The sequence below is a fragment of the Microcaecilia unicolor genome, chromosome 4, assembly GCF_901765095.1.
Source record: "Microcaecilia unicolor chromosome 4, aMicUni1.1, whole genome shotgun sequence".
Classification (NCBI taxonomy): Eukaryota; Metazoa; Chordata; class Amphibia; order Gymnophiona; family Siphonopidae; genus Microcaecilia; species Microcaecilia unicolor.
Window position 1 is genome coordinate 331,597,581 of NC_044034.1, and position 12,138 is coordinate 331,609,718.

The following is a 12,138-nucleotide window of genomic DNA, read 5'->3' on the forward strand; positions in this document are numbered from 1 at the left end:
CACTAGGGCCAGGTTTGAGGACTGTCAATATAGGAAGCTAATGAAGTGTCAACACAAAACCATATAGATATTTACTTCACTATCAATCTAACCAGTAACAGTCATATGAGGAAAAAAACAATAATATCCATTAATTAGGAAGCCTCAAAGAATTGCACTGTAACAAAAACTGCCTTCAACTCGTTATAATCATCAGCTAACAAAATAAAACAAAAATCTTCTTTTCTGTCTTCAACAGCAGCACCATGAATGTAAGACAGAAATGGTGGTGAAGAAGATGTATGCAGCAGTAAATCTGTGAGTAGGGCGGGAAGACGGAAGGTTTTTTACTAAGCTGTATTATATTGCTACAGATGTACACTTTTTGATGCTTCTAGAATTTGGATTAAAATTGAAGGTCCCTGATGCAGAGCAGTGAAACAGTTGGCCTTTGTCAGACCCTGGCAAGCCCATATCCCCCAATATTCAAAATCATTTAACTAGCTGGTTAAATGGCACATAGCTGGCTATCCACCAATATTCAGTGGGAGATAGCCAGCTATTTCCCACTGAATTTCCCTGGTCAGTGGATAGCGGTTAGCTGGATATATCACATGACATAACCAGATAGCCGGGAATATTCGGCGCCAGTTATGCGGCCAAATATGGCCGAGAGAAGAGCTGGTATATCTCTGGCCGGTTTGAACTTAACCGGCCAGCACTGAATATCGGTTTGGCAAGTTCAACCTGGCTAAAAGTAAACCAGATATTAAATGCCGATTACCGGAAACTGCCCGTCATTGAATATCTGGGCTCAGCGCCAACTGCGGGAGTTAGCCACCCCCTTGCATTTGCTAGCAGGCTGCCTAAGTGCTATTCTGTAAAGGTGCATATACGTGGCATAGGGCTAGATTTTATATATAGCGCCAAAAAAAGCTGTATTCTATAAGACGCATTTAAAGTTAGGCGCAGTTTAAAGAACAGCGCTTATGCCCGGGAATCATGCCTAACTTTAGGTGCGGCCATGTGCACCAGCTGAAACATGATGCAAATGTACATGCCTACATTAAACGCGTATCCCTATTATTCCATATGAATGCACATTAATTTTAGGAATGCCCCTGTTCTGCCCATTTATGTGCCCCCTTTTTCAAATTGAGTGTAAATTTTAGGTGTGGATCCTAAATTTACACAAGTTCAATTAAATTTAATTAGTGCCAATATTTGCTTGTTAAAAAGCCCAATAATGGCGCTAATTTGCTTATTACTTAATTAAATTGCTCATGCAAATTGAGCACATACCCAAATTTGCACACACAATTTTTGGCGACTTTTACAGAATTAAAGGGTTAGTGTGTACTTAAATATGTAAGTATAAACTTACTTGCGGAAGTGATAGTACTGTAAGTAAGTGCAGGGAAAAGTAGCACTTAAGTGTGTAAGTGCCTGATGCATTATTCTATAAGGGTGTGCATAAGTCTACAGTATGCAACTGCAAGGGGGAGTACATATGGGCAGAGCATGGGCAGGAGAGAGGCGGAGCTCCAACTGACATGCATGTCTTATAGAGAGGTCCTTTTACTAAGCCTGCACTAGTGTCTTCGCATGTTTTTGAAACGCACTGGGGCCCCCTTTTACCGCAGCAGGTAAAAGGCTGTCTTTTTTTCTCAAAAAGAAATGGCCGTGCAGTATGTGAACAACTTGCCAGGTGGCCATTTTGGGGGGGGGGGGGGAGCCCATTGAGGTGGTGGTAAGGGCTCCCGCACTAACCCACCAGTAACCAGGCAGCGATTACCGCTGGGTAAGCACTGGTGCTACAAAAATAGAAAATATTTTTTGTAGCACTGGAAATGGCACACGCTGGAGGTGGGAACTACCGCCGGGCTCCTGCAGTAGCCCGGTGGTAGTTTCAGATTGGAGCACAGCAAGCCTGTTGCCGCGTGCCAACCCTTTAGTACAAGGGCCCCAGAATGCTGTAAGTTGCATGTACCCTTGCCACATTTATACCCACGGTTAAGCCAAGTCTTGGGCTGGGGTAACTGCACTCACCTAATTATGCAGTGTGCCAATACCGGGTTATGCTTGGTCCCTAGATGCCACTGTAGAAAAGGTGCCCATTGTGCTGCACCAGGGCACTTCTAAGGAGGCACCCATTTAAAGACTTGCCACTTTTTGCCTACATTCAGTGCCACTAGCCATAGAAACAGTGGTGATGAATAATATATATAGCTATATAGACAGATTTAAGACAGCCTTTTTTGCTGTCCCAAGTTTATCCACATAATTATAACGGCTGAATATCACCAAACACCTGTGCTCTGCCCTGGCACTATCAGGTTAGTGTTGCGATGTTGTGTAAGAATTTTCAGCCACACTCTTTGGACTAAGCAGTGCATATGTGACATACACACCATTTGACACAGGGTTGGTCTTAGCAAGTGCAGGGCCTGTGCAGACCAGTTCAGTGGGCCTCCCAACCGCCCACCCGTGCCCGGCTTCCCCCACCCATGCCCACCCGCACCTGCCACCATAAGCCATAATTTATCATTTTTAAAAGTTTAGAGATCTCGGAACCCCACCTCACCCTATAGCTTGATAAGCATCCACCATGTTTCTGTAGAGAGCAGCAGACAGAGGCAGAAATTTTCATATCCCATCAGCTGCCAAGCCCAGAGCCTCCTCGCTACTGCATCCCGCCCTTGCGGAAGCAGGAAGTGACATCAAAGGGGGGGCAGGATGCAGCAGCAAGGAAGTTCTTCTGGGCTCAGAATTTGACAGGATATGAAACTCGCTGCTGCTGCCTGATGCTCTCTACTGAAATGTGGATTCACATTAAGGTATGGAGCAGGGAGGTGTTCTGAGACAGGAAGACAGACGTGCCAGAGATGCAGGGCCCCTAGGAGCGCGAGGCCCTGTGCGACCTCCCCTGTCGCCCCTGCCTAAGACCGGCCCTGGTTTCACAGAAGCTGCAGAGAGAAATGTACATAAAATAAAAGTGACCAACAACGTAAATAGACAAGCAGATAAACAGATGGATGAATCTACTTGGCAAAATCCTGCCTAAGCACTGAGGTGTTTCACTTTGATATTCCATTTCTTTACTGCAAGTTTCCAGCTTTGTTTATTACTTCTGATCTCATGCCAAAGACCTGCTAGCATCTGGCACAGTCTTAGTATATTCCTGAGGCACACCTGGAACCTGTTCTGGTGGGAACAGATTTCCTGAGCCAATTGGCCGGGGCTGCAGAGAAAAAGGTGGGAAGCTGGAAGAGGTCCTTCCCATTGGCACAGAGACTTTGCAGCCTGAATTCCTGTGGCCCCAGTGCTGTGTGAATCTGGAGGAAGTGGACGCTAGTCCTGCATGGTGCTGCCTGTACTCTGCTCTCAGAATCAGTGAGGCGGTGCCAGTTTTCAGAGCTTAACAATGAGTTCACAATGTCCACTGTTTGTGCACGCCTAAACAGGACTGACTGAGCACCTGACCCTCAGATTACAGCGTTCCATAAACAAGCACAATCCACATCCCCTTTGTCCCAATTCTTGAACAATATGTTCCAGTCCTCAAATGCCAAAACTCAGAGCTTCAAACAATCCCAGATATGACCTCAGAACCTCAAACATCCACTGTCACATACTCCCTGAACTGACTCTCAGAGCTTCCAACAACCTCATTTAACCCCAGAGTCTCAAACTCTCTTTGTCTTTATCTCAGCAGCTTAATCAACTCTAGAATCTCAAACATGCCCTGATATGACCTCTGAGGAGCAACCAAACCCTAGTCAGCCTATCAAGTCTTAAACAGCCCTTGACCTGACTAGAAAATCTCAACCAACCAATGAACTCATCTCAGGTCTCAAACAACCCAATAGTTAAATCTCAGAACTTGAAGGGACATCTGACTGTCCTCAGAACCTTAAACAACCCCAGACCTATTTCTCAGAATATCAGAAACCTGTACTAACCTGAGTTTCTTACGCTCTCTGACCTCATCTCGGGGACTCAAACAACCTCAGACCTGATTTTTAGAGCTTCTGCCAGTGCCACTAGTTCAAGAGTGAAAGTCTCAAACAAACTCTGACCTAAATACCTCATGACCCAAACCTTGGTGCAGAATTAATCTCAGCAACATCTTGCACCTATAGAAAGGAGCCTAAAGTCAGAGAGGCTTAGCCATCAATCCGGATTATTTTCTTCTTTAAAATAAGATCAATACTTTTAATTTAAAAAAGGGCTTAAATGAAAGGACAATGCCAGTACTTCAACTAATGTCCTGCATGCATTTTGTACTGTTTTTAATAGTGTATATCTGTCTCGTTTCTATGTGAATGATGAGGAAGGTGGGGGAAAATACTAGCCTTGTGCTATTTTTTTCCAAATTTAATTAAAACCATTGTGATAAGCTTGGAAGCAGTCACAAACAGCTCCTCTGTGCAACAGTGCTGTGTTTCGACAGAGATTTTGTGGGTAATGGCTTCAGTTCTCATGTCTGCTCCCCTGTCCCTTAATCCTCGCCTGCTGTAGGAGACTGGCCGGGTGCCCATCAGCTTGCCAGGACTTTGTGGGACTGAAAGCAAAGCCATATAACATAAAATAACAAGGCGGATGGGGAAGGAGGCAGGAGTCACTGTGACAGGAAATTAACCCTGCTCAGAATTTCACTTATATATATATATATATATATATATATATATATATATATATATATATATATATATATACACACATATATATATATACACACATATATATATATAGTCAGCTAAAGAATAGTTACATTTCTTTATCATTCAAATTTCAGTGCTTGGCAGCTAAGTTTCAACACTATAAAAATTGCAGAGATGAAGTGCAGAAATCTGAGAGGAAACATGATGACAGAGATGTACTGGTGTCCACATGATTAAATTTCATGGTTTCATAGCAGCATAACTGTGCAAGAAGCCAGTAGCTAGGGCTGAAGAGGTGCATAGGAAGAGCATTAACCAGGGCATAGTTTCTGGGGGAATGGCCAGGAACACAATTCCATAAGTATATAAACATTGCTGTAACGGAACAGACCAAAGGTCCATCAAGCCCAGCATCCTGTTTCCAATAGTGGCAAATCCAGGTCACAATTACCTGGCAGGATTCTAAAATAATAAAACAGATTTTATGCTGCTTATCACAGGCATAAGCAGTGGATTTTCCCAAGTTCATGTTAATAATGGTTTATGGACTTTTCTTCCAGGAACCTGTTCAAACCTTTTTTTAAACCCTGCTACACTAACCACTTTACCACATTATCTGGCAATGAATTCCAGAGCTTAATTATATGTTGAGTGAAGAAATATTTTCCTTAATTTGTTCTAAATGTACTACTTAGTAACTTCATTGCATATTCCCTAGTCTTTGTACTTTTGGAAAAAGTAATGAAGCAATTCACATCTACCTATTCCTCTCCACTCAGTATTTTATAAACTATCATACCTCCCCTCAGCCATCTCTTCTCCAAGCTAAAAAGCCCCAGTCTCTTTAGCCTTTTCTCATAGTTCAAGGGAGGGCAACCTTTAAATGCCAAGGGCCGCATGCATGTCAGTACTATCCCTAGCGGGCCAACAACATTATATAACGTCGGCACTGGAAATATACAGAGCTCCATAGACATTCTTTGATAAACACATAAGTAAAAATCTAGCTTAAAAAAGATCCAAACTGCTACAGTGGCTATTCTGAAAATATTTGTGAAATACAGCATTTAAAATCACCGAAACTCTGGTTAATGATGTTTTCTGAGTATACTTCCTATAGTTTTCTGGGCTACATAGAATTCAATAACAGGCTTCATTTGGCCCACAGGTTGCCCACCTCTATCATAGAGGAACCATTACATCCCCTTTATCATTTTGGTCTCCCTTCTTTGTACCTTGTCTAATTCAGCTACAGTGCCATAGCGAGGGCTAATAGCAGCCGGGGCGGGTCGCCGCTGCACACACCCCCCCCCCCCCCGGGTGCAGCATGGCTCGATCCCCCCCCCCCCCCGCGGCGCACCCCCCACAGACCGCATTCTTACCTGCAGGAGGGCCAATCCGCCCCGAGTGCACGTCACTCGGAGCTGCGTCGGCCCCGCTGGTTCCCTGCTCTCTCTGCCCCGGAACAGGAAGTAACCTGTTCCGAGGGAGCAGGGAGCCAGCGGGGCCGGCACCCCCTGAGCGAGTGCACCTGGGGCGGACCGCCCCTCCTGCCCCCCCCCCTTCCTATGCCACTGTTCAGCTATATCTTTTTTGAGTGGAAGTGGCCAGAACTGCACACAAAATCAAAGATGCAGTCGCATCATGGAGCGATACAAAGGTATTATAATATTCTCTGTTTTATTCTCCATTCCTTTCCTAACAATCTGTTTGCTATCTTGGCCGCTACTGCACATTATCTCCTCAGACCCTTGCTGAATTCTTTCACAACAAGGTTCAAAAGATAAACCTTGCTTTCTCTACCTCACCAGCTCTCCCTCCACTAGTCCGTTCCCCTCTCTCTCCTTCCCCTCATTCCCTTTCCTCCTTTCCTGAAGTTACTATTGAGGAAACTACACTTCTCCTTTCTTCCTCAAAATGTACCACCTGTTCCTCTGATCCCATTCCCACCCACCTTCTTAATGCCATCTCTCCTACTCTTATTCCTTTTATCTGTCACATTCTCAACCTCTCACTTTCCACTGCGACTGTCCCTGCTTCCTTTAAACATGCTGTGGTCACACCTCTCCTTAAGAAGCCTTCACTTGACCCTACTTGTCCCTCTAATTACCGACCAATCTCCCTCCTTCCTTTTCTCTCCAAATTACTTGAGCGTGCTGTTCACCGCCGCTGCCTTGATTTTCTCTCCTCACATGCTATTCTTGACCCATTACAATCTGGTTTTCGCCCTCTCCACTCAACTGAAACTGCGCTTACTAAAGTCTCCAATGACCTATTACTGGCTAAATCCAGAGGTCAATATTCCATCCTCATTCTTCTTGATCTTTCCGCTGCTTTTGACACTGTCGATCACAGCATACTTCTCGATATCCTGTCCTCACTTGGATTCCAGGGCTCTGTCCTTTCCTGGTTCTCTTCCTACCTCTCCCTCCGCACCTTTAGTGTTCACTCTGGTGGATCCTCTTCTACTTCTATCCCTCTGCCTGTCGGTGTACCTCAGGGTTCTGTTCTTGGTCCCCTCCTCTTTTCTATCTACACTTCTTCCCTTGGTTCATTAATCTCATCCCATGGCTTTTCCTACCACCTCTATGCTGATGACTCCCAAATCTACCTTTCTACCCCTGATATCTCACCTTGCATCCAAACCAAAGTTTCAGCGTGCTTGTCTGACATTGCTGCCTGGATGTCTCAACGCCACCTGAAATTAAATATGACCAAAACCGAGCTTCTCATTTTCCCCCCCAAACCCACCTCCCCGCTCCCCCCGTTTTCTATTTCTGTTGATGGCTCTCTCATTCTCCCTGTCTCCTCAGCTCGAAACCTTGGGGTCATCTTTGACTCTTCTCTCTCCTTCTCTGCTCATATCCAGCAGACCGCCAAGACCTGTCGTTTCTTTCTTTACAACATCCGTAAAATCCGCCCCTTTCTTTCCGAGCACTCTACCAAAACCCTCATCCACACCCTTGTCACCTCTCGTTTAGACTACTGCAATCTGCTTCTTGCTGGCCTCCCACTTAGTCACCTCTCCCCTCTCCAGTCGGTTCAAAACTCTGCTGCCCGTCTCATCTTCCGCCAGGGTCGCTTTACTCATACTACCCCTCTCCTCAAGACCCTTCACTGGCTCCCTATCTGTTTTCGCATCCTGTTCAAACTTCTTCTACTAACCTATAAATGTATTCACTCTGCTGCTCCCCAGTATCTCTCCACACTCGTCCTTCCCTACACCCCTTCCCGTGCACTCCGCTCCATGGATAAATCCTTCTTATCTGTTCCCTTCTCCACTACTGCCAACTCCAGACTTCGCGCCTTCTATCTCGCTGCACCCTACGCCTGGAATAAACTTCCTGAGCCCCTACGTCTTGCCCCATCCTTGGCCACCTTTAAATCTAGACTGAAAACCCACCTCTTTAACATTGCTTTTGACTCGTAACCACTTGTAACCACTCGCCTCCACCTACCCTCCTCTCTTCCTTCCCGTTCACATTAATTGATTTGATTTGCTTACTTTATTTATTTTTTGTCTATTAGATTGTAAGCTCTTTGAGCAGGGACTGTCTTTCTTCTATGTTTGTACAGCGCTGCGTATGCCTTGTAGCGCTATAGAAATGCTAAATAGTAGTAATAGTAGTAGTAATGATTAGGCGATTTAAATGTATCATCATCAAAGATGTCACCTAGATCCTTTTCCTGGGTGGTCATTCCTAATGTGGATCCTTGCATCACGTAGCTATAGTTTGGATTACTCTTCCCTATACATCACTTTGCATTTGCTCGCATCAAATTTCATCTGCCAGTTGGCTGCCCGGGCTCATAAGGTCCTCTTGCAATTTCTCATACTCTCCTTGCGATTTAACAAATTTGAATAATTTTGTGTCATGAGCTAATTTGATCACCTCAGTCATTATTCTTGGTACAATCAATGGTACTAAGTCACCTAGACTACTGCAATGCAATCTATGATGCTGGATGCAAAGAACAAATCATTAAGAATCTCCAAACGGCCCAAAATACCGCAGCAAGACTCATATTTGGAAAAATGAAATTCAAAAGCGCCAAACCCTTACGAGAAAAACTGCATTGGCTCCCAATCAAAGAACGAATTGCGTTCAAAATCTGTACCCTGCTTCATAAAATTATTCACGGTGAGGCCCCAGTATACATGGCAGGCCTCACAGACTTACCAACCAGAAACACAAAAAGGTCAACACGCACGTACATAAATCTCCACTTCCCAAGCTGCAAAGGACTAAAATATAAATCAACCTATGCATCCAGCTTCTCCTACATAAGCACACAACTATGGAATGCACTACCAAACGTCATGAAAACAATGCATGACCTAACAAACTTCCGGAAATCATTAAAAACCTACTTGTTCAAAAAGGCATACCATAACAATCCAACTTAAACACCTGAACACTGCAACACAACGAAACTTATACCAGAACTGGACAAAACTTAACTCTTCCTCCTTGATTACCTATCAGCTCTGTCACTCATGAACTCTAACGCAATACCACACTGTATTTCTCATACCGGAATTGGCAATCGCCATCACGGTACTATGTAAGCCACATTGAGCCTGCAAATGTCTGGGAAAATGTAGGATACAAATGCAACAAATAAATAAATAAATAAATAAATAAAATTCCTATATCCAGTCATTTATAAATATGTTAAGAAGTAGTGTTATTTACTGATATCTCTAGGAAATCTCAGAAATGGTATAGGCAATTTTTATTACTAAGACCTGCTATACTTCAATTGGGAGCTGCATTTTGTTCTGAAATTTCCCTGTAAGTGTATTACTGGAGTTTCCTCACTCCATAAATAACCTCTGCTACCTCTGGACTCTAACACTGAGTTACTCTTCTTTAAAAAAAACAACATTAGATTAAAATCCATCCTCAAAAGATCATTCCCGTTCCAAGGGCCATGTCAATTGGATGTCTCTGAAAAGACAATTGACATACAAGAGTTTTAGGAAGATACTCAAGATCTACCTATATTATAAATAACCCCATGCTAGTAATACTTCAGACCATACTGTAACCCTTCCCTCATACAGTATGACGAGGTTTACTTTTCTGTAAACCACCGTGATTCTTACGGCGGTATATAAGAGCTAGATAGAATAGAATATGTCAATCTGTTAAATATGTTATTTTGGAATCCATCACCCCTGTCGGCTTTTTTTAGCTGCAAGAAGAGCCATTGACCCCCCCCCCCCCCCCTCAATTACAAAATAAATAAGGGTCTGTAATATTTAGACAGACACTCTTTAGGAATCACAGCCTTCTGTCTTATTACCTTTTCTTTTTGGATTATTAATTAATCTTTTTTTTTTCTTTGACTCCGTAACATGTTATTGGATCCTCATTATAGTAGACTTTAACTGGATTGGGAAGATAATTTTGTAGAGGGATAAAAAGGTTTATTTCTTTGTTTCATAGTATATGAGGTATGTCCTATCTTTTCCTGTTTTGTTGTACAAGTAAACTGTAAATTGTTACTTATAAATAAATAAAAAGCAGTGATCCCAGCACAGATCCCTTAGAAATCCCACTATTTACCCATCTCCATTGAGAATATTGAACGTTACTACTACTACTACTTAACATTTCTAAAGCGCTACTAGGGTTACTCAGCGCTGTACAATTTAACATAGAGGGACGGTCCCTGCTCAAAGACTTACAATCTAAGAGAGAAGTGAACGGTCAGTCCGATAGGGGCAGTCAAATTGGGGCAGTCTGGATTTACTGAACGGTAAGAGTTAGGTGCCGAATGCAGCATTGAAGAGGTGGGTTTTAAGCAAAGACTTGAAGATGGGCAGGGAGGGGGCTTGGCGTAAGGGCTCAGGAAGGTTGTTCCAAGCATAGGGTGAGGCGAGGCAGAATGAGCGGAGCCTGGAGTTGGCGGTGGTGGAGAAGGGTACAGAGAGGAGGGATTTGTCCTGTGAACGGAGGTTACGGGCGGGAAAGTAAGGGGAGATGAGGGTAGAAAGGTAGTGAGGGGCAGCAGACTGAGTGCATTTGTAGGTAAGAAGGAGAAGCTTGAATTGAATGCGGTATCTGATTGGAAGCCAGTGAAGTGACCTGAGGAGAGGGGTGATATGAGTATATCGGTTCTGGCGGAATATGAGACGTGCAGCAGAGTTCTGAACAGATTGAAGGTGGGATAGATGGCTAAGTGGGAGGCCGGTGAGGAGTAAGTTGCAGTAGTCAAGGCGAGAGGTAATGAGAGCGTGGACGAGAGTTTGGGTGGTGTGTTCAGAGAGGAAAGGGCGAATTTTGCTGATGTTAAAGAGGAAGAAGCGGCAGGTCTTGGCTATCTGCTGGATATGCGCAGAGAAGGAGAGGGAGGAGTCAAAGATGACTCAGAGGTTGCGGGCAGATGAGACGGGGAGGATGAGGGTGTTATCAACTGAGATAGAAAGTGGAGGAAGAGGAGACATGGGTTTTGGTGGAAAGACGATGAGCTCGGTCTTGGACATGTTCAGTTTCAGGTGGCGGTTGGACATCCAGGCAGCAATGTTGGATAAGCAGGCTGATACCTTTGCCTGGGTCTCTGCGGTGATGTCTGGTGTGGAGAGATATAGCTGGGTGTCATCAGCATATAGATGATACTGGAAACCATGAGATGAGATCAGGGAGCCCAGGGAAGAGGTGTAGATTGAGAAGAGAAGGGGTCCAAGGACAGATCCCTGGGGAACACCAACAGATAGGGGGATAGGGGTGGAGGAAGATCCATGAGAGTGAACTCTGAAGGTGCGGTGGGAGAGATAGGAGGAGAACCAGGAGAGGACAGAGCCCTGGAACCCAAATGAGGACAGTGTGGCAAGAAGTAAGTCATGATTGACAGTGTCAAAAGCGGCGGATAGATCAAGGAGGATGAGGATGGAGTAGTGGCCTCTGGATTTGGCAAGGAGCAGGTCATTACGGACTTTAGAGAGTGCTGTTTCTGTCGAGTGAAGAGGGTGAAAGCCGGATTGAAGTGGATCGAGGATGGCATGAGAGGAGAGAAAATCAAGGCAGCGGCTGTGAACGGCGCGCTCAAGTATTTTGGAGAGGAAGGGTAGGAGGGAGATGGAGCGGTAGTTGGAAAGACAGGTAGGGTCAAGTGATGGTTTTTTGAGGAGAGGTGTGACTACGGCGTGCTTGAAGGTGTCATGGACAGTTGCAGTGGAGAGAGAGAGGTTGAGGATATGACAGATGGAGGGGTGACAGTATGAGAGATGATGTTAAGTAAGTTGGTGGGGATGGGATCAGAAGAGCAGGTGGTGCATTTCAAGGAGGAAAGAAGGCGAGCGGTTTCCTCCTCGGTGATGACAGGAAAGGAGGAGAAAAAGGCCTGGGTTGGTTGGTTGAGGGAGAGGGTTGAAGGGTGAAGAAGAGATGGCTTGGTAGTGAACTCAAGGTTGATCTTTTGCACCTTGTCGCGGAAGTAATCAGCCAGTGATTGAGGAGAGAGCGAGGGGGGGGTGGGAACTCTGGAA

At 44.7% G+C, this 12,138-nt stretch overlaps 1 protein-coding gene across 4 annotated transcripts in view; it reads right to left on the reverse strand.

Annotated features, from left to right (window-relative positions):
* The window catches only part of HR (HR lysine demethylase and nuclear receptor corepressor), a 128,691-nt gene that overhangs the window by 63,364 nt on the left and 53,189 nt on the right, over positions 1 to 12,138 (reverse strand). The window lies entirely within an intron of this gene.